The sequence below is a fragment of the Petaurus breviceps genome, unplaced genomic scaffold (assembly GCF_028583685.1).
Source record: "Petaurus breviceps papuanus isolate PSGF00001 unplaced genomic scaffold, PetGlider_PUasm1.0 110, whole genome shotgun sequence".
In the NCBI taxonomy this organism is placed as follows: Eukaryota; Metazoa; Chordata; class Mammalia; order Diprotodontia; family Petauridae; genus Petaurus; species Petaurus breviceps.
In genome coordinates, this window is record NW_027185597.1 from 395,600 (window position 1) to 416,995 (window position 21,396).

Consider the following 21,396-nt stretch of genomic DNA (forward strand, 5'->3'; position numbering starts at 1 on the left):
AAGGAAGGAAGGAAGGAAGGAAGGAAGGAAGGAAGGAAGGAAGGAAGAAAGGAAGGAAGGCTACCAACTATATGGAAAAAAATGCTCCAAACTGATAAGAGAAATGAAAATTAAACCAACTCTGATGTTTTACCTGACTCATGTCAGATTGGCAAAGATGAAAACGATATGTTGGAGAGGCTGTGGGAAGACAGCAACATTAATGCATTGCTAGCAGAAACATGGTAAAATGATCTGACTATTCTGGGAAACAACTTACAACTATACTCCAAAATTCATTTAACTATATGAATCCTTTGCCACAGTGATAGTAATATTAAGCATAAAAAGAGATAAAAGATAAGGAAAGAACCTATATATACAAAAAATTCACTGTTGCTGTCAATCATTTTTCAGTTGTGACTCCATTTGGGGTTTTCTTGGCTAAGAAATGCCACTTCTTTCTCCAGCTCATTTTAAAGATGAGGAAACTGAGGCAAACAGGGTTAAGTGACTTGCCTAGATTCCCACCATCAAGAAGTCTGAGGCTAGATTGGAACTCAAGAAGATAAGGCTTCTTGACTCCAGGTCTGGCACTCTATTGTGCCACCTAGCTGCCCCTAAAAATATTAATAGCAGCATTCTTATCTCCAGTAAAGAACTGGAGATAAAGAAGGGGTTGGAAAATTGGACATGGTTAGACAAACTATAGAATATTATAGAACAACATAAGAAATTATAAATATGAAGAATTAAGAGAAACCAGTAGACTTGTGGGAATTGATGAGTGAAATGAGCAAAACTAAAATGACCACAATATTATCATGAAAAAAAAAATAATGCTGAAAAGTTTCAGAACTTTGATGAGTGCAGTGACCAATTCCATTTTCAGAAGTCTACCCACCCACAGAGAAGTGATGGGTTAGAGATGATGCATGAGATGGTCAAAGCACCATGCTCACTGTTGAGATCAGGAAGGAATTCACAAGCTCTTCCCCTGCTTCAGTCTAGAAAACACACTAAGAGCTGTGCAGATGCATGGATAACTGAGAAAACAGGAGATCAGGAGGGAGGTGGTACCACCAGTAGAGGATGGCACAGCAGTCTATGTGGAAGTGATTACATTGTCTAAGGCATGAATTGCAGACGGACAAACACTGATTAGAAGAGATCCTTCGTACAAGAAATGGAACACTAGAGAATGTTCAATCTTCAAGTCAAACATATTCCATTTAGACTAATCTATACTACTTGCCTTCCTCAAACATGTTTGAGCTTTTCTTCCTCTTTTGAATCTCATCTCTAGCTCTATTGCCATTCTTCACAATTCAGTTCCCAATGCCACTTTTCTGTGGACTCATCCATAATTTCTGCAACAAGTAGTGATCTCACCTTCATCTGAAGGTACAGAATGTGCTATGTATTTTTCTGATCTATAGGTGAACATAAGTATCAGCAGATGTAGGCTCGAGTCCCAGTTCTATTGCATACTAGGATATCCTTCAACAAATCACTTCACCTCTTTGAGACTGTATTACTTTTAAAACAGGGGTCCATAAATAAAGACAGATCTAAACAACTGGAGAAATATTAATTGCTCATGGGTAGGCTGAGCCACTGAAATAAAAATGACAATTCTATATAAGTTAATTCACTTATTCAGTGACATAGTAGTCAAACTACCAAAATTTATTTTAAAGAGCTAGAAAAATCACAACAAAATTCACCCGGGAGAACAAAAGGTCAAGAATATCAATGGAATTGGGGGGGAGGGGAGAATGTGAAGAAGACAGCCTAGCAGCTCAAGATTTCAAACTATATTACAAAGTGGTAATCATGAAAACAATCTAGTGCTGGCTGAGAAATAGAATGGTGAATCAGTGGACTAGATTAGGTACATCACACATAGTAGTACATGACCAGGGGTGCAGCTAGGTGGCTCAGTGGAGATAATGCTGGACCTGGAGTCAGGAAGACCTGAGTTCAAATCCCGCCTCAGACACTAGCTGTGTGACCCAGGGCAAGTCGTCTATAGCCTCTATTTGCCTTAATTCTGTGGAAAAGGAAATGACAAACCCTTTCAGTATCTTTGCCAAGAAAACCCCTTTGACAGCACTGACATGCTATGTTCCATGGGGTCATGAAGAGTTGGACACGATAAAAGGACTGAACAACAAGAAGAAATAACTATAGCAATCTAATGTTTGATAAATATGTAGATCCAAGCTTTTGGGGTAAGAACTTAACATTTGATAAAAATTAGTGAGAAAACTGGAAGACAGTTTGGCAAAAGCTAGGCATAGACCAATATCTCACACATTCATTACACAAAGTTTTTAAATAATTGTTTATACTGTGTGATTTTCTCTTTCCTATTTGGACAAAGTGTGTTAAAGTGACACAAAATTAAGAACAGTAAGTTGAAACAATTTAACGTGAAATAATGGATTACAATTTACTATCCCATTATAATTATTTTGTAGTTCATTTTCCTCAAGTCATAAGATCTTAGAGTTGAAAGGCACCTTGGAGATCTTATAGGTAGGGAATAAATCTGCATATAAATGGAGATATATTTTTTTTCAAATCAGTGCTTGGATCTAATGGGGTCTTCAAGTACGTCAAGCCTATAGAGATGGTGATATTCAACTGCTTTCACATTTTAAATGTGAAAAATTTCCTCTCACTTGAATTATAGGAAGTATATGACAGTGTCCTGGAGGAAACAATACATGTGTTAAAAAAATTATCATGTGGGTCTCAGTGAGTATTTATACCAATAACTTTGGGTTGAGGCACTTTTATCTCTGAGGCATTACTTCTAGCTACTTTTCCTTTCCTGAAGAGACAGCTGAATATTTAGCTCCACATTCTATTTTGTTATATCAGACAGGAAACTATATAGGTGACGTCCCAAAGCCTTTCCACGGAATCTGGAGTTAACTATATTGGCCCCTTGAAAGTTTGGGGTCTAGAGAGCAGGAGTTGGCAGGCAGCCTTTCACAGAAGACTTACCTAATCGTCATTATTCTCTGCAGGGGGGTTAAGGAATGTCAGAAGCCACAACAAGTTCACTTCCCTAGGGAGGTGATTTAATGTGAAGTTGACTTGTTCAGTCCCTAAGCAGTGGTTCAGTAGAAGAGTCAATTCAATAAGTATGTTCAAGCCCTTATGCAAGATACAAAAATATCCTGTGGAAACTGGGCCTTCTAACAGTGGAACAAATGAGCAGTTTCAGTGCAATGGGAAAATGTTAGGACAAGTCTTCCTCAGGAGGTGTTATGTATCTGTCAGCAACTGTGATCATTCATCTATAAACATTTGTTACAGTATAAAAAACAATTGTTTCTTCAGTGTATACAACACTATGCCTGGTACTGAAGGCAATGCAAATTTTAAAGAAGAGATGCTCCTGGCCTCCTGAGAGCTTACAGTCTAATTATATCACACAATATTACATGATCAATGAGTTAAAAAAGTACAGAACGAAACGCATTGTTAGGTTCAAGGTGGGTAGCTGAGGTCTGGCTTTACAAGTAGGTAAAGTATCAAGTAGGCAAAGTATCTACTCCCTCATTTCTCCAAATACCGATTCTGCTACATTTATTCAATCATCAGAGTTTTATTTCTTTCAAGGTTGACTTTGCAGAATCCTCTTTAAAAATAGAAAATTGCATAGTCCTAGCTTGTAATATGTCATTAGTAATATGTCATTGTAACATGTCAATTAATATCTGGGAGGGGGGAGGAGAGGGTGAAAACAGGAGACCACCACTAACTAAGAACAAAAAGGAGACCCAAATCTGGGGACTAAGGTGAAATGAAGGGTATGACAAAGCAGGAATGGGGAGGTAGAGGGATGCCAAAAGTAATAATTCACATTTCTATAGTGCCATCAGATAAAAAAAAAAATTCTTCGCAACAGCATAATGTCTCTTTCATTGACAATATCAGAACTTGAGGTTTGCAAAGATTTGTTTGTTACCTAAAATCACATAGCAAGCAGCAGAGTTGGTCTTGAACCCAAACCCTCTCAATTCAGTGTCCTTTCTATCCCCACCACACTGTCCTGTAGCAGACAAATTCGATGGGGCTGGAAATGCTTGTGCCATTTAAATCGCCTTCTCATACATAGTTTACTTAACATTGAGGATGGTCCTGGAGCAGAAAATTTTCTCTCAATTTCAACAATAGCAAAGGGTGCTAAACAGTATTCAGTGTTACTATTGGGAGACTAGAGAACCTCTTGGTAGGTTAAAAAAAGAACAAGATTGAGTCTAGGCTGTCAGCAATGCCTGAGATAGAATGCAGACAGAGGCCAGATGGATAAATTGGATTATTTGTTTTAAGTTTTAAGCTCTCACTGGGAAGAGATAGAATCTGATGAACTTGCTTGATATAGCACACAGGTGAGCATTCAATACCTTCTTTTTTCAAGATTCTCAAGGACTCCATCATGAGGTATGGTTTATATGCTGGGAATTAAAGTGATCTAGACCAAGAGGCTCCATTAACTTGTTCAGGGTCAGAGGGGCACTGCTTACAGTGTGGAAGTCATTATTTGCTGTCTCAGAGAAGAAACGTTAAGTTTCCAAAGTTCACAGGATTCAGGGCTAGAAGGCATTTTCTTGCAAGTGCAGCCTCCTACAAATAGTCTCCTGCATAGAAGGTGAGGACTTTCCCCTAATCATATTAATTGGTGTTTATCTTTTTATTTCTCATTTCTCTCCAGGAATATTTATTCACTTTGTGGGCAAGGACTCTTGAGGGTTTTGTGTTTGTATTCCAACACTTAACATGATAGGAAGAAGGCCCTTAATAAATGCTAGCTGAATGCCTACAATCCTGGGAAAAATTTGATTTGGATTTCACTCGGAAAAAAAAAAAATCTTTGGTCTTATTTCTCTCTGCAATGTTACAATTTTAAAAATTCAGGGTTTTTAAGGGCTTTCGGGTTAGAAGTTTCTCTCAATATGTATACACATTCAAAAATACATTGTACTTTACTAACACCTTTCATTTACATTTCAGAAAAAAAATTTTCAGAGTAACAATGAATTGATTTAATACTATTTCTAGTTATCATTTGTTGCTGCTGGTTTGTGACTGCATTCTAGGGGAAAAAATAAGACAAGTATTATTTTCATGGAATGTTCATTGATGGTACTAATAGTCTGTTCTACCTAATTAATTTTCCTGTGCAAGATAATCTACTGCCAATCCTAGTTAGGATATGTAAACTATGCTTTTCTTATAGATTTAACTCTACTACATTTTTTTTAATAGACTAGATCAAGAAACTTTATATACCCAACATAAAGGGATGAATGAAATAATACAGATAAGTGAAACAAGATAGTTTCATAAACACCAACACCAATAACATTATTTTAGGTGGAAAAAAATTATCCAGCTAATTACTTTTATTCTCTGCTTCACTTCTGATACTAGAGAAAAACCACTAAAACCGTGACTTACACATTCTAATGTAAAGGATTAATTGGCAAGTATTTGAATATTTTTTCTGTCATGAGCATTGAGATCAGTGCTGGGAAAGATGCAAAATAAGGAATACCTGAAGGTTGAGAAAATTTAACCTGAAATTTGGATAAGGTCACTCAAATGCCAAGTCTAAGCAATATAACTTAAGGGTGTTAGTGGAATCTAAGTTAGACTCTGGAAGGAAGCATGATGTAAGGAATAGTTGGTGCCTGAGTTATTATAAACACACATACACACGCCTTTAAGTCTTTTTTTTTAAAGTAATTGGGGTTAAGTAACTTGCTTAAGGTTACAAGGCCAGTTATTTTTCTGTGGGTGCCTAGTATCTGAGGCCAGAACCTATTCCGGGTCTCCCGACTCTGGGGCCGGCGCTCTTACTCACTGTGCCACCTGGCCACCCCTGCCTTTAAGTCTTAAAATGCTATATATATATATATACATATATGTATGTATGTATGTATATGTATGTATATATACACGTATATATGTATATATGCTATTATTATTATTATTAATCATCTTTTCTCAGTCAGATTCAGATAGAAATGTTCCCATCATAAGTCACTATTCTGCTGTTATGCTTTCATACTTATTGTTCTATGGATCATTCACAGGTGAGTAAAATAACTAACTTCGCAGCTAACTAAAAAAGTATTAGGATGTAAGTTTATCCTCCAGGTATTCAAAGAAAAAACCCTTGGGATAGCTGCAGCAAGAGACAGGATAACAGGGATGCTATGCACTTCATTGTTTCCACATTTTTATTTCTTTCACTAGATCTCTATGTTTTGAAAGCTTTTCATTCTATGTAATTTGGAGATTGAGTATTTAGTATCCAAGTGATTCGGGACAGTCTAGTCTGTGATAATGATCTGCTTCTAGCTCAGTTTATTTGCTGAGCTCTCCAGGATATTCTGGGGTCTCTGCTGTGTAGTAGGTAGAGGAGGGGACAACGAAATTTGCTATTTGTCAGTATGTGAAAGATAGTGCACTTCTGATGGGATGTATAATTCTCATCACAAGGTTAATTCTTTCTTGCTAGCTATTCAGTTGGTGCTAAATTTTTACAGCCTCCATTGATGTGTTGCATGGACCACTATTTCCATGCATAATTTAGTTCGTGCACTAAATTCAAGCTCCTTAAGGTTAACCCTTATCAGTTTTTGATGGTGGCGAACTGATCCTGAATTGCCATCATAAGATCCTCTTTTTCACAAATGAATCTGTATGATTTAGCTATTACTACTGTTGTTATTCTAAGTCTGTACTGGGAAACAGTGAGGTGAATGAAAAATATTCATTAAATTTTTACTCAGTGCAAGGCATTGGGCTCACAAAGACAAAGGGAACATAAATATGAAGAATGAGCTTACATTTTAATAGAGGAAGACATAAAGTAAAGGAGTAGCCAGGGAAGTGAATGTCAGGAGGAATCACAAGAATGGTGACCCACAGAACAGTCAATCAACCATCCCCTTTCTAGAAGCAATGGTACTATTGATTTCATTACTGGAACATTGGAAAGAGTGCTGTATTGGGGAAGCCAGTTGGTGCAGTGAAGACAGCACCAGCCCTGGAGTCAGGAGGACCTGAGTTCAAATTGGATCTCAGACACTTGACCATACTTACTAGCTGTGTAACTTTGGGCAAGTCATTTAACCCCCATTGCCCTGCCTTACGCTCTCCAAAAAGAAAGAGTGTTGCATTTAAAGTCAGATAACCCTGGGTTTGAATGGGGATTATTACTGTATAACCTTGGGTAAGCCTTACCCATTGTCCTGATCTGTCAAAGGGGTTAAGTTAACTAAGATGACTTCTAAGGTTCTTTCCAGTTCTACACTGATAATCCTGTTAAACAGACTGAAAAATTTAGCACTATCCCTAAAAAGCCAGAATGGCATGGGACTGTGAAAACAGATCACATAAAGACTTACAAAAACATGCACCAAAACCAGAAAGAAATTTAGCCTATGAAATATGCATTATAGTTACTCTAAGTAAGCATACATATATCCCTAAGGAAAAGAATGGAGTGTTCAGGACAAATGCCAAGAACTGAAATGCCCCATCTCAGAAGAAGGGGACCCTGTCACTCTGTTGTGGTTCTCCAAGGACATGTAGCCTTACGACATACTCAGAGTTGTTATGCCACTCTGAAAGTTATCTTGTTATCTATTTGGTTTTCTTAGTGTCAATGTGGAATGATAAGAAAAAACTTTTCTGATTCATTGTTATGCATGCCATGAATTACCCAGGAACAAACTGTTTTTCTTACCCAGCCTTATCTGCAGAAAGTGGCATGTTTTTACTCTGCTTCTCCCTGGAAAAAACAGTAATCTGCTAAAGACACCTCACAAGGTGAGTACTCATCACCTCTTCCTCCTGACAACTAATCTTTTTTTGAACTCAGGTGACTGAGGATGGGCTATTATACTTCTCTTTGAAAAGTGGCTGCATTTATCTTTATCCTTCGGAAAAGTCACAGTTGCCATGCCCTTGGACTTGAGCTAGAAGTCATCAGAAAGCTTCTGATGTTCAATTATTCTTACTTTTTATCCTCTACCCCATGTTGTGACTCAGCCTGATGTCCGAAAAACAATTAGTCCAATTGAAGACCATTATTTAGAGGAATCAAAGCCAATTATACCAGTTAGAAAATGTCTGCCACGATTACCATCAAATGTTCAAGCTTTTTAAAACAAACACAAACTTTATTACTTCTTTATGTTATGAGCTCTAATGCATAGGATAATTAGTAGACTCTTCACATTTCCATTGTTGCAATTAAGCCTATTACAGCTACTTTTTGAAAAAGGAAGCATATTGATGTAAAAAAAAAGTCAAATGTGACAGGCTTAAAATGATTATAGGCGGTGAAGCAGGAGACTTGGTTTGTTTTATGAGAATAAATGATAAATGTGTAAGCCTGTCTAATATTCATACCCTTTGGCAATAAGGGCACTGAATGTAAGCTTCTTGATGGCAGGGACTGTCTTTTGCCTCTTTTTATATCCACAACATAGTGCCTGGAAGAGGGTAGGTGTTTAACAAATGTTTATTGGTTGATTGACAAAGAGAACATTAAATGAATGCTCAGGGGTGGGGCATGACTTTCTCTAAAATTATTTTGTTTTTTTTATACATCACAGTAATGAAACTTGCTTTCCTCTTCCCAAAATGCAAACTGAATGACTCCAGGGCAGCCTATCTAATGAGATTTTTACTCTGACAGTGTGGGAAGAAAGCAGATACTTGGAGGTTAGGCTCACTTAGTAGTTGGCTAACCTTGGGCAAGATCACTCTCTGAATTTCAGTTTTCTCAGTTGTAAAATGAGAGTGTTGCAATAGATGGCTTGAAGTCCTTTATAACTTTTGACATTTTAAAGATTTTTACTAACCTTCTATAGTTCTCATGCATTCATGGTGCATTAGCTCAATCACCTTCATTAATATGACATGGGTGAATTCTAATATGGGAGGGGATATTTAAAACCCAGCCTCCAAATTGATATTTCTCATTCTTCTTTATCACTATTCTAAATACTGCAACAAATATTAAATGAACCAGCACATCACCCCCTGTGGTAGGGATTCTTAACTTTTTTGTGTGTCATGGACCTCTTGGTCAGTGTGGTAAACCTTATGGACTCCTCAGAATAATGGTTTTAAGTAAAATAAAATACAGTGGATTCTAAAGTAAACCAATTATATTGAAAAAGTTATCAAAAATATATATTAAACAATAAAGGTTCACGAGTTATGAACCCCTGCTTTAAGAGCCATATGCTCTTAAGTATACACAGAAATACACATTCTATTTATTTTTATCTTTTTTATTTTTGGAGAGGGGAAGGCAGGGCAATTGGGGTTAAGTGACTCAACCAAGGTCACCCAGCTAGCATGTGTCAAGTGTCTGAGGCCAAATTTGAACTCAGTTCCTCCTGAGTCCAGGGCCAGTGCTCTATTCACTGCATCACCTAGTGCTTTTTACTTTTATTTTTTTTTCACATTCTAAAGATGTACATCACTGTGCAGATTATCATAAGCATTCATAGTGTTGCAAATAGGTACATGAATATGACTTAAACATAGCTGTTTTAAGAGGACAATTTAATTCCAGTGTTACTAGAGTTACTCTCATGGCCTCAATAGATAATTAATATAATACAGGAGTGAAAAGTAGATGTTTGCCATCAAGTAAGGTATGTAAGATCCGTTAGCATTTCTTTCAGAAGGCTTGTTTCTTGCTGACGGTCTGACCCCTGTCTTTTTGGGAATGCGACATCTGATTGAGATAATGGTCACTGATATTAATAAATCTATTGTTGGCATCAGCGGCAATAAACCATTGCTTTAGTCTTTGTTCAAGGGGTTATAAAACAGAAGTTTGCTTGTTCTTAATATATTTCTTTTTAAGTATATATATATATATATATATATATATATATGTGATCAAAACCTGTTTTTATTCTCAATTTTTTTCCTATTGATATATGGTGAAGGTTTTTTATATTGGGAGGAGTTGGCAAAATACAGCATGAATCTCACAATAAGGCCTATAACTGAATATAAACTACCTTGGACTTTTGCTTACTTTTCCATTTCCAATGACTGGATCTACATCCTCCTACCCCCATTCTGTCTAGCCCAAATCTATCCTTTCTACCTAAGTATATTTTTACTACCTTTGAAACTTTTTTTTATTTATTAACTTGAGGTTATTATCTATGGAGCCTTTCCTGAGACACAATGAGTTTCTGTTTTTGATCTTCTTTTGCACCTATTCTATTGTCTATGTTGCACAATTAGCACTTATTTTGCAATAACATTTTTTCTTCACAACTACCACTTTATTGAGCATGTTAGCAGTGGAAAGGTTTGAATTCTGATTCTACTACTGCCCACCTTGGCTTGCTTCAATAAGTCATTTCCTTTCAGCCTCAATTTTTTCTTCTATATCTAATAGAGCTAGAGCTCATGTCTCCTGGACCAATTATAGAGATACATATGTTTAGAATTGGAAGACTTTGGAATGATATGGCAACCTTTGGTTTCTATGATGGCAAAAGAGCTGCCCTGTAGAGGATTTGGTCACTGAGGCAGAGACAATTTTTACTCTCTTGCTGTTTTTCTTCTCTCCTGAATGTGTGGCTTGAAACTGTCTCTGTGACTTTGAGTGAGAGGAATGGAATATTTCACGTGGCATTGAGCACATGTGTTGGCTAGGTGAGCTCAAGACTGAACCTCAAGGTGCTAGCTGCTTCTCGTTTCTTACTCTTTCCCCTGAACATAGGTGATTGAACAGTGATCCTGAGATGGATACTTCCAGCTTTAAAGGGAACTTCATGTGTTCAGGGACTCCAATGATCAAATTTGATATTTTCTCAATCCTCATTCTTGATCTCTTTGTAATATTTGACATTGTTTACTCACCTTCTTCTAACTAGGTTTCATATACATCTAAAACTCAACATGCCCAGAACAGAACTCATCATCCCCCTTTGCCTCCCCTTCTAAAATTCTCCTTTGCTAGAAGGATGGCCATTGAAAGCTTTTTTTTTTCTTTTGTTCCAGTTCCCAATATTATCATGGAAAAAATGCTTTCTCCCAAATTCTGAATGGTGTTAATTGCTATCATATTAATATTTGGTTATACCCAAACAAAGGGCGTAAATTTTAACATTCATGCATAATTTATTGGGCATTACAAAGGTCAAACTTCCACTAAACATTCTTCTGCTGCTTTATCATGACCTAGCCTTTGTGTATTTTTTGTCCCATTTCTGTCGATGCCTCATCTTCTTGCCATAGAAGGGACCTTCTAAGACCAAGCTAGTTGAGAGCAAACCTTTGGCAGTTCAAATCAAGCTTGAGAGTCTTAAAGCACAGGAGCAATAATGAATTTAGTGTCTGTTTCCTAAAAATTACTACAACCAAGTTCTGAGAAGTTCATCACCAGAAGGTTGGCTACCATATGGTTTTTTCTTTCTTTCTGGTGGGGGTAAGGATTGGTCATTAAAAGAACTCAATTCTAGTAAATAAAGTGAGGAAGGGATGCAGCTAGCATCAGTGGAAGAATTTCCTTTGGTCATTTTTTATGTTGGAGCATACAGATAAAATCTTAATTGTTTTAATGATTTTAACTTGTTTTTTTTATAAGCAACAAACACATGCTCAAGCCCTTTGATTTATTAATACAGAAACAGCCTAAGACTCATTTTTATAGACCCTAGAAGCCTGGTACTTTTAACCATTATTCCTATATATTTAATAAAAATATGCTCAACAGAAATAAAGGACACTCTCTACCTAGGCTGGCTGGAATGAAAGAACCACACATTCATCATGATTGTACCCTATTAGACACCAACCAGACCAGATGATGTAAGCTCCTGACCCTCAAATGTAGAGAGGCTTAATGCACCACTAAATTACTATAATGCTATAGTATGCAGGAAAAGATATTAAATTTTTAACAGGGCAATTGATTGCCTGTAGTTCAACCTTCAAACACATTGCTTAAGAAAAATTGTAATAGTCATGCTCTGGTATCATGACATATGTCAGTGGTCTCTAAAGTTTTAAGATAAAAAGATCTAGTTTCTATCTGACAACGACATAAAAATGGGGTCCATCTTCACCCAACCTCAAAAATAGTGAAGAGAGCACAACGGGCAATAAGGAAGTATAAAACAAACAAACAAAAAAACACAGATTAAACCAAGAATATTACAGCTTGTTGACATTCCTGCCTGTGCCAATTAGCAATTGCCATTTAAAAGTAAGACAATGACTGGGAATAGCTAAATAAACTGTGGTGCAGTAGGATGCAATTAAGAATGTTAAATATGAGGAACATAAATATGTAACAAGGTGAAATGAGATAATGAAGAAAGCAGTCATGGAAGTTCAATATTCACAGATTATAACAACATAAGAGAAAAATTCTTTGATGGACCTGTGATTTCACTGTGTCCCCAGGGGCAAATAGTAAGCCCTTCACGCCTAATTCTTATATATGTTTCCATCAGTACTCATAAGAGAAGCCACAAAACAATCTAGAGCTCTCCTTTTACTTCTTTTAATGCCAGAAATGACTGACATCCATTTCAGATTGTGATGGTCTCTCATTTTCACTGCATGACTGAGCCTCTTTCCTTTCTAATCATATGTTAATAATGATGATTTTCATGACACTGCAGTAAGTTTACACTCATCCCATGTCTTTCCTTTTAGTTTACTTGTAATTTCAATTATTCTAAGACTGTGATAGTTCTTGACTTGTAGTCATACAGAATCACTGAGAAAATCAACACTAAAGAGATAAAGACTTGTAGCAATCAACATTGACCACTGGAAGGTCTTATTTTTTGGGGGGTGAGAGGCAATTTACTAAATGTTATAGAAACCATTTCTCTGCCCCCACCCCCATTTGACTCTAGGACTAGCTTAGTCATACATAGTAGCATTTAAGATAGTCATTATTGATGGACTAATTTGATAGACTTTCCACCAATTTGCATATGATAGTCTGTGCAACATTATTTTTCATTTGCTTTGTTTTTCTGGTGTTAATAGTTTATTTCCCAAAATTTCCAGTCAATCTAATGACATTAAAATGTGGGATGCTGTAGAAAATTATCTGAGAAAGCCAGAAGTTTTCAGGTTTTCACCAAGGATATCATCAGTGAGTATATAGACCTTTCTCATAAAGATTATAGTCATGACTAAAATTTAGATGGTATGTTAAGATTTGTAAAGTACTTTATATAGTACCTAATTTGTTTCTCACAACAACATCGAACTGATTTCTTATTTGTCTTTTTGCATAATATGATCACATATGATCCTGTCTATCTTTTCCTTTCATTCGGATGTCTTCAAAGCCATGTCCAAGTACCTTAAAAATTATGTCACTTTTAGAATTATTTTTTTTAGTATTTATTTGATCAAGTTCGACAATTCCTCCAGACTTCATTTTTAAAAGCTAAAGAAAGTTTTTCTAAAATGTCAGAGTAAAAGTTGTTGTGGGTCAGTCATTTGTGTCTGACTTTTCATGACCCCATTTGGCGTTATCTTGGCAAAGATAGTTTGGAGTAGTTTGCCATTTCCTTCTCCAGCTCAATTTACAGATGAGGAACTGAGGTAAACAGGGTTAATTGACTTGCATTACACAGCTAGTAAGTATATGAGGCAAGGTTTGAATTCAGGAAGATGTATATTCCTGACTTCAAGCCAGGCAATCTATTCACTGTACCACCTAGCTGCCCTGAGTACAAGTGAGATGGTTCAATTAATATCCCTGTGAAAACAGATCACAATTAAAAAATGATATATTTGTTCCATTCTTCTCTCTTGTCAACGCTGTTTAAATCTCAAATGGCCCAGGACAAATCTGGCTTACTAGGGATATGCAATGTAGACATATAAAAATAGCACAAACAAAACTGAGAAGAGGGAGAGTACTAACAACTCTAAACCACCAGGTAAGGATTCCGGAAAGGTGAAATCTAAACTGAACTTTGAAGGAAGAAATGGATTCTGAAAGTCAGACATGAGAAGACAATGCATTTTAGACTTATGGGATAGCTTATGCAAAGGAATGGAAGCAAAGAAATGGAATACAAGGCTTGGAGAATAGCTATTCATCAAATTTGGATGGAATGTAGAATTCAGAAGGGGAATCCAAGAAATAAGCCTGGAAAGGTAGGTGGGAACCACATGGTAGGGAACCTTATATGCCAGATAACCTATATGCAATGGGGAGCCAAACAGATGAGTGAGGAATGGCAAAACTCCAGTCAAAGACAAAGGAGTGTGTGTGTGTGTGTTCCATGTAGGTGTATCAACATAAAGAGAATACATTAGAGCATAAAGAAATTCAAGATAGAAGTACTCACTTCTATCTTATGCTCTGTCAGTAACCTAATAATAAGAAACAGATACACCTCACATTTCTGTATAATATTAAAATTTAGAGCACCATGAAGTTTCCTCATTACAACCTTGAGAAGTAGGACATGCAGTTATTATCAACCTCATTTTAAAGACAAAGGAAATTTAGGCCCAGAGAGGTAAGGAACATGGCCAGGTTTGGTACCTAGAAACAGGATATCAGAGCCCCCAATTTTCCTAGGACTACCTGTTATTTATGAAGAAATACAAGGAACATCCTTGCTGTTTAATTCTCCAACCTGACTTTTGGACATTTTTCTTCTCCTTCCTTGAACAAATTATACCTATGATCTGAGTGAGTCAGTCATCCATTGGTAATCTACAACCCTTGCTTCTAATGTCACCTATTCTAGGCTGTTTAACTTCAAACACAGAAGAAATACCCATTAGCATTAATATCTTGCTGTGCCCAAGATATTTCTCACAGTTTCTCGTTTCATCTTCAAGATACCTATGAATGCTGAGATCATTACTAATGTCAACTTTTGGCATACCCTCAAGAATCCCTGGGTCAAGAAATTTTGAGAATTCTAATAAAGAATTCATGTATTAATTTTTTTCTACATTTTTATTCAATACATATATGGAGGAAAGGATCTTATTTAATAGGATGATTTCCACCCATCTGTAAGAAGTACTTTCTACACTCAGTGGTTTTTACCATTAATGAATATATGTCATTTTTGGAGAAGGTAAACAAGCCAGGAGATAAGGAGAGGAGAAGTGTATTCTTTGAACAAGGAATCTAGTAAATCTTTCCATATGTTTTATTACACTGCTGATTAATGTAGATCATAGAATGATAGTCCTAGAAAGTTGGAATTGGAGGCAACCTTAGATGTCATATAATCCAACTTTTCCCTGAAGCAAAAATCCCTTCCCTAAAATCCCCAGAGACCTCTAGGGAAAGCTAACTCATCTACTGAAGTAACCCATTCCATTTTTGTTAGAAATTTCTTCCTTATGCCGTTAAAATCGATCTCATTCAGTGGCTCTAGTGCAGCCCTCTGGGACAAAGCAGAACAATACCCCATTCCATATTTCATCCTTTCAAATATTTGAAGAAATTGATCATGGGCCCTCTTCTGCATAGTCTTCTCTTCAGGTAATATTTCTAGTTCTTTCAACTGATTGTTACATGATTTCTTTGCATATAATCAAATATGTTTGACTTTCACATAGATTTACAGAAATAATGTATTTTTGAGTACTAATATAAAAAAGCATGCATGCTCTATGTGCTATTCTCTCTTTCTTTCTACCAATTTTCTAGTTTAAGTTCTTTGGGAAGTACTCCAACCTTAAATATGATGAGTCAGTCTCCATATCCCACATGGAAATGAACAATTCTTCATATGCCATGGTCACTTTCCTCTGTTTAAAAAGATGTTTGGTCACAGACTTGGTGGTGGAGTTTGTAACCACATATGCTATAGTGACACAGTCAGTTAATAAAGATTTATTAAGCTCCTATTTATTAAGCCAGACAAAGTGTTAAGTGCTGGAGGTAAAGAATAGAGTCAGATGAGGTCCGAGTTGTCAGGGAGCTTACCATCTGATGGGAGAAACAAAAAGCAAACAAATATGCACAAAGAAGCTATATACAGGATAAATAGTGAAGATGTTAGAATTAAGAGGGGTAGAGAAAGGCCTCTTGTAGAAGATAGGATTTTTGTTGGAACTTAATGAGGGAGAACATCCCAGGAATATGGGACTGGCAGAGAAAATGCCCAAAGTTCAGAGATGGAGTGTGTTGTTTAAAGAAAAGGAAAAAAAAGTGCAGGGTCACTAGACTGAAGGGTATTATGGCAGAGAATAAGGTGTAATAAAGGTGGAAAGGTAGGAGTGGTCTACATTATGAAGGGTTTTCAATGCCAAGTAGGGGGTATTATGTTTGACCCTGGAAGCAAGAAGGCATATTGGAGTTTGTTGAATGAGTAGGGAAGGTGAAATGATTATATCTGCATGTTAGGAAAGTCACTTTGGCAGTGGAAGAGAGAATGGATAAAGACTTGAGGCAGGCAGACTCATAAGCAGGCTATTATAGTAGTCCAGACAGGAGGTGATGAGGGGCTGCACCAGTGTCAGAAGAGAGAAGAAGCCATATTGGAGAGACGTTGCAAAGGTAAAATTGACAGGCTTTGGCAGAAAAATAGAATGGATAGGGAGAGGGGGAACAGTGGTGAGAGATAGTGAGGAGTTGAGGATGACATTCTAGGTTGTGAGTCTGAGTGGCTGAGAGGACAGTGTTGCCCTCTCTAGCAATAGAGGTGAAGGACAGTAAGATAATTAGTTTTGTTTTGGAGATGCTGAGTTTAATGTATCTACTGGATATCCAGTGCAAGTTGGCAGAAAGACAGTTGGAGGTGTGAAACTGGTGGTCAACAGTGAGGGTAAGTGGGGAAAGATAGATTTGAGTATCATCAGCATAGAGATGGTAATTAAATCCACTACAGCTGATGAAACTACCAAGTGAAGTATAGGAGGAGATGAAAAGAGGGCCCAGGACAGATTCCTGTTAAGATATCTGTGGTCAGAGGGGATGATCTAGATAAGAATCCAGCAAAGGAGAATGAGAAAGATGCCAGATAGATGAAATAGGAACACATTGTAGGATACTGGAAAAAATGGTGGACCTGAAGTAAGGAGACCTAGTTTCAAATCCCACTGTAGAAACTTACTATCACTGTCTTTGGGTGAGTGACTTTACCCAAGTTTTCTCATCTGTATAATGAAGGCAATAATTGAATAATTTCTGTCATTTGTCCCATTATTATTATTATGGGTAGAGAAAACTCTACTGGACCACTTAATAGGCAAAGGAACTTTGTGAAAAGTGAAGTGAGCAAAAAGTTAAGGAAAAGACGTCCTCTGTGATTTTGGTATCCTAGGAAACTTTCTTAGACACAGCAGCAAGGCAATGTTTTATGGTAGAAATTGCATAGGACTTAGGTCAGAATTACCTATGAACTCAGTCAAGTCATTTAACCCATCTCACTTTCTTCACCAGTAAAATGGGGATACAACAATATTAGAACTGCCTAATTCTCAGGGCTATTGTGGGAATCTTTTATTTATTTATTCATTTATTCAGTAAATATTGAGGACCTATTCTGTGGCAAGGCACTATTTGAGGGCCAAATCTGTCTAATATTCAAATACTAAAACATATATTTTGTCTCACTGATGTAGCAGTTCCTTTTAATAATGGTAAAAGCCTATCCATTCCTAGCCGTCCTATGTGACTCCATGTTTTTGCTTTTTCTTGGTACTTTGAGGGTAACAATGGACCACTCTGGCTGTCCACCAGTCATCCCATCTGATACTAGATCAAATGAGATATTTATAAAGCTCTTAGTATGGTGCCTGGCACACAGTAGGCACCGTATAAATGTTAACTATTATTGTTGTTTTCCCCTGCTTTTGCCACATGACCAGCCCCTTTTCTTCTTTTCACACAATTTTTTTTTGTATCATTTACTTCTTCTTTAGAGTTCCCTACTGGGTATACGCTGCAGACTGCTTAAACCCACTGTGTGCCTTTCCATCTGTGTGATGCTTATCTTCATTATTTGCAGAAAATTCTCCAGCTCTCACTGTCATATGGCAATACTGTTAAACTGTCAGTACTGAACTGATGGGCCTTTACTTTTATGAGTAGTGATCCAGCCCTCTCTTCGCCTATGAACTCACTTCACTGTCCATCTGAACTGTCTGTAAGAGTCATACACACTTTTGTACAAGTTCTATAGTTTATCCATCCAAATGGAAGTTAAAATCTGGATAAATAAAAATTCTTCATCCACTTGGTTTTTCTTCTATGTGTGGACAAGCAAACTTTGTGTGATTACAGATCTCTTTGAGGGAGCTCTGCAATGTCTTGAGGCTTAATGCAATCAGTGCAATGTCATCCACAAACAGGAGCAGGTAGAAGACCTTATCCACTTTCAGGTCCTTCCAGACCAAGATTCTGCTTTAGCTTTCCTCTAACACTGTAGCAAATCCCTCTGGAGAGCATATGTCTTCCTATTTTATGCCTCACTGGATGTTTATTATAAGAGGGTCATTGCACAGGGTAAATTCTGGTGTATCAATGTGAAGGCCCTTTTAAAACTGTAATGCACTATTTTATAATTACAAGGGATTAATCAAGACAAAGGCTACTTAAGATTTAATCTGTGTAAGATCTGGAAATTGCAATGGCAAAAATAGATAACAGGAACATGTGTTAAAATATGACAAGACATGTTATGATGACAAAGGAAGGGAAGCTGGAGGTTTCAGTCAAACTAAAAGATAGAAAACAGAGTATTTGATAGAAAGAAATCTATCAGTTTCAGTCTAAGGAGAGATGGATAGTAATCCAGATGATCAGTCTAGGTCTTTAGATAGATTGCTTCCTTAGAGGGGAAAAAAGGTGATTCATTCAGCGCTCAATATAACCTGAAAGAAATGTCCCTTAAAACCATCTTTTTCCCCATTATTTTTCTAATTCCATGCTCATCAAAACAAACTTCTGATAAATAGTTTGGCTTCTCAGTGAAAAATACCAGGGAAGGAGTGTCCTAAAGAGAACTGGTCCTAGGTCTTGGGGCCATGTTTAACTTCAATTTTAAGTCTATTTATTGACATTCGTGTTTACAAGTCAGTGTCTTTTTTGTTGTTGTTGTTTTTGGAGGGCAATTGGGGTTAGCGACTTGCCCAAGGTCACACAGCTAGTTTTTGTGTTAAGTGTCTACGGCCATATTTGAACTCAGGTCCTCTTGACTTCAGGGCAGGTGCTCTATTCACTGCACCACCCAGCCAGCCCAACAAGTCAGTGTCTTTTAAGACTAATTAGTATCAACTAGGCACCCTAAGGGTCAGTGGACAATCAGATTTCTCAATCTGTAAGACCATAGCACCTAAATCTTGGACTAAGGCAGTTTGGTCTTTTGGTACTCTGAAAAGAGAACTAGAAGTCAGGTGACATGGGTTCAAATACGAGTTCTGCCACTAAGCGGCTAAGTAAACTTGGCCAGGTACCTTTTCTGGGTCTCAGTCTTCTAATTTGTAAAATGAGGAGACTGAATTAGTCTCTTCCATTTTTAATCTTGGATGACAATTTTGTTTTAACCCTGATTTAGAATAAAACTCCTACTTTATTCGGAATAGAAGATAATTGCACAGAGGCATATAGAATAAGGAAAAGAGGATAGTTGGCTGAAATGATCTGAGCTCATCACTAAGACAGTGAATTTTATTCTATGTTCAAATTTTGAACCTGGTTCCCTTAGGCAAGTCAAAGTTAATACTGAATTTTAATCAACATTGAATTATTGAGATGAAAAGGACCTTATCTAATCCAATGCCCTCATTTTGCAGGGGAGGAAATACTTGCCTCTCAGTTCAGTGTGATTTCTACTATAACATTCTCTTTCCCCCCTTTCCCAAGAAATTTCATTTCTTCTCCTCATTTCCCTGCTACTGAACCTGCTGACTTTATGGCCCATGGCAGAGGAACCGTGATGTATTACAAAGAGGTGATAGAACTGATTCCCCCGGACATTTTAAAGAATAAGGTAGATGCTGGGAAGAAAGAGAGCTTGGTGGAAGAAGTCTGTCACTTGAGAGAGATCAAAGGGGAGACAGTAAAAGAAAAGATCATTTCAAAAATTTCAGTTTTTAAATTGTTCTACCTCCTTTTTTCTCAGAACGTAAGCAATAGGGATCTGGGGCACAAGTGATTTAGTCCAAAGACAAAGGACACTCCTCTACTTTTCACAGATTACTCATATAATCTTCACAAGTAAAGGAAAGATAATGAGAGTTTGGCCTTCAAAAGGGAAGAGAGGCAGTAGAATGAAACTCAATGGCATAAAAACATAGAGAACTACAATGAGAGATATAACCATTGCTAACAATTGTCTATGTCTGTTTTTGAAAATGAAGTACGTTAATAGTGACCAGCACATAGAAGGTAATAAGTGCTTGTTGACTGAATAATAGCATGGAACTTTTTTTTTGTTGTTGAGAAGGCTTTATGATATTCTATTGAAGCCAAATTTCCTCTGAAGAGAGGGCCTTTCAGAATGGTACACAGTGGTGACTACAAAGTAATAGGACCTGGGTTCGAATTTTGTTTACTACTTGTGTGGCTTTGTAAAAGTCATTTTAAAGACTGTGGCTCAGTTTTCTGATCTATAAAATGGAAGGCTGGATGGGATGGTTTCTGGGTTCCTTGCAAACTCTAGAACTATAAGTAAATAAGCAGAATAAAGAATAAGATTAAAATAAGAAGAATGAGCTATGTTTCTGAGGAAATGGGACAAAAACAAAGATTTAGCTTAAACAAAAAAGTAAGAGAAATTCTTTATGCCACAAGGAAGGATTTAGGATCATTTAGTTTTTGTTGGAACCACAGACATGGATTATTATCCTGTATGTCACTCCAAATACAATCCATTGGTCCTTTCTCCCTCTTCAAACTTGGAGCACACATATATCACAAAAGGCTGCCTATGGGATTTTAAGAGTTTTAACATATCAACATATTAACATATAAACTCACTCTCTGACATTCAACATTTATTTGGAGAAACTAGGGCCCAAACAGGAATTATCCTTTGAAGTGTTAACTCAAGGGTAGCAATCAAGTGGTTTGCAATGAAATTGTAAGACATCTAACTCTTATTAGTTCTTTAATTCAAGGTTATTCAGCCTCTACCTCCCCTATGGGGGAAGGCATCCTGAGGGTAAGAAAGGAGGTGGCATGTTCCAAGTGGTAAAAGCAAGGTCACAGGGGCATCTAGGTGGCGAATAGAGCACCGGCCCTGGAGTCAGGAGGACCTGAGTTCAAATCCAGCCTCAGATACTTAACACAAAAACTAGCCATGTGACCTTGGGCAAGTCACTTAACCCCAATTGCCCTCCAAAAAAAAAGCATAGTCACCCCCTCCCTAAAATCCTCCTGGAGGTAAG

At 37.1% G+C, this 21,396-nt stretch overlaps 1 protein-coding gene and 1 long non-coding RNA gene across 8 annotated transcripts in view; one reads left to right on the forward strand and one right to left on the reverse strand.

Moving 5' to 3' along the window:
- LOC138155999 (uncharacterized) overlaps positions 1–21,396 on the forward strand; it is a 120,224-nt gene that overhangs the window by 71,443 nt on the left and 27,385 nt on the right. For all 3 annotated transcript variants that reach the window (XR_011167048.1, XR_011167065.1, XR_011167047.1), the window contains exon 2: positions 7,761–7,839. This is a non-coding gene — a long non-coding RNA (uncharacterized lncRNA). The remainder of the gene's footprint in view (positions 1–7,760; positions 7,840–21,396) is intronic.
- LOC138155734 (thiamine pyrophosphokinase 1-like) overlaps positions 1–21,396 on the reverse strand; it is a 479,265-nt gene that overhangs the window by 11,572 nt on the left and 446,297 nt on the right. The gene's annotated exons all lie outside the window — the stretch shown is intronic.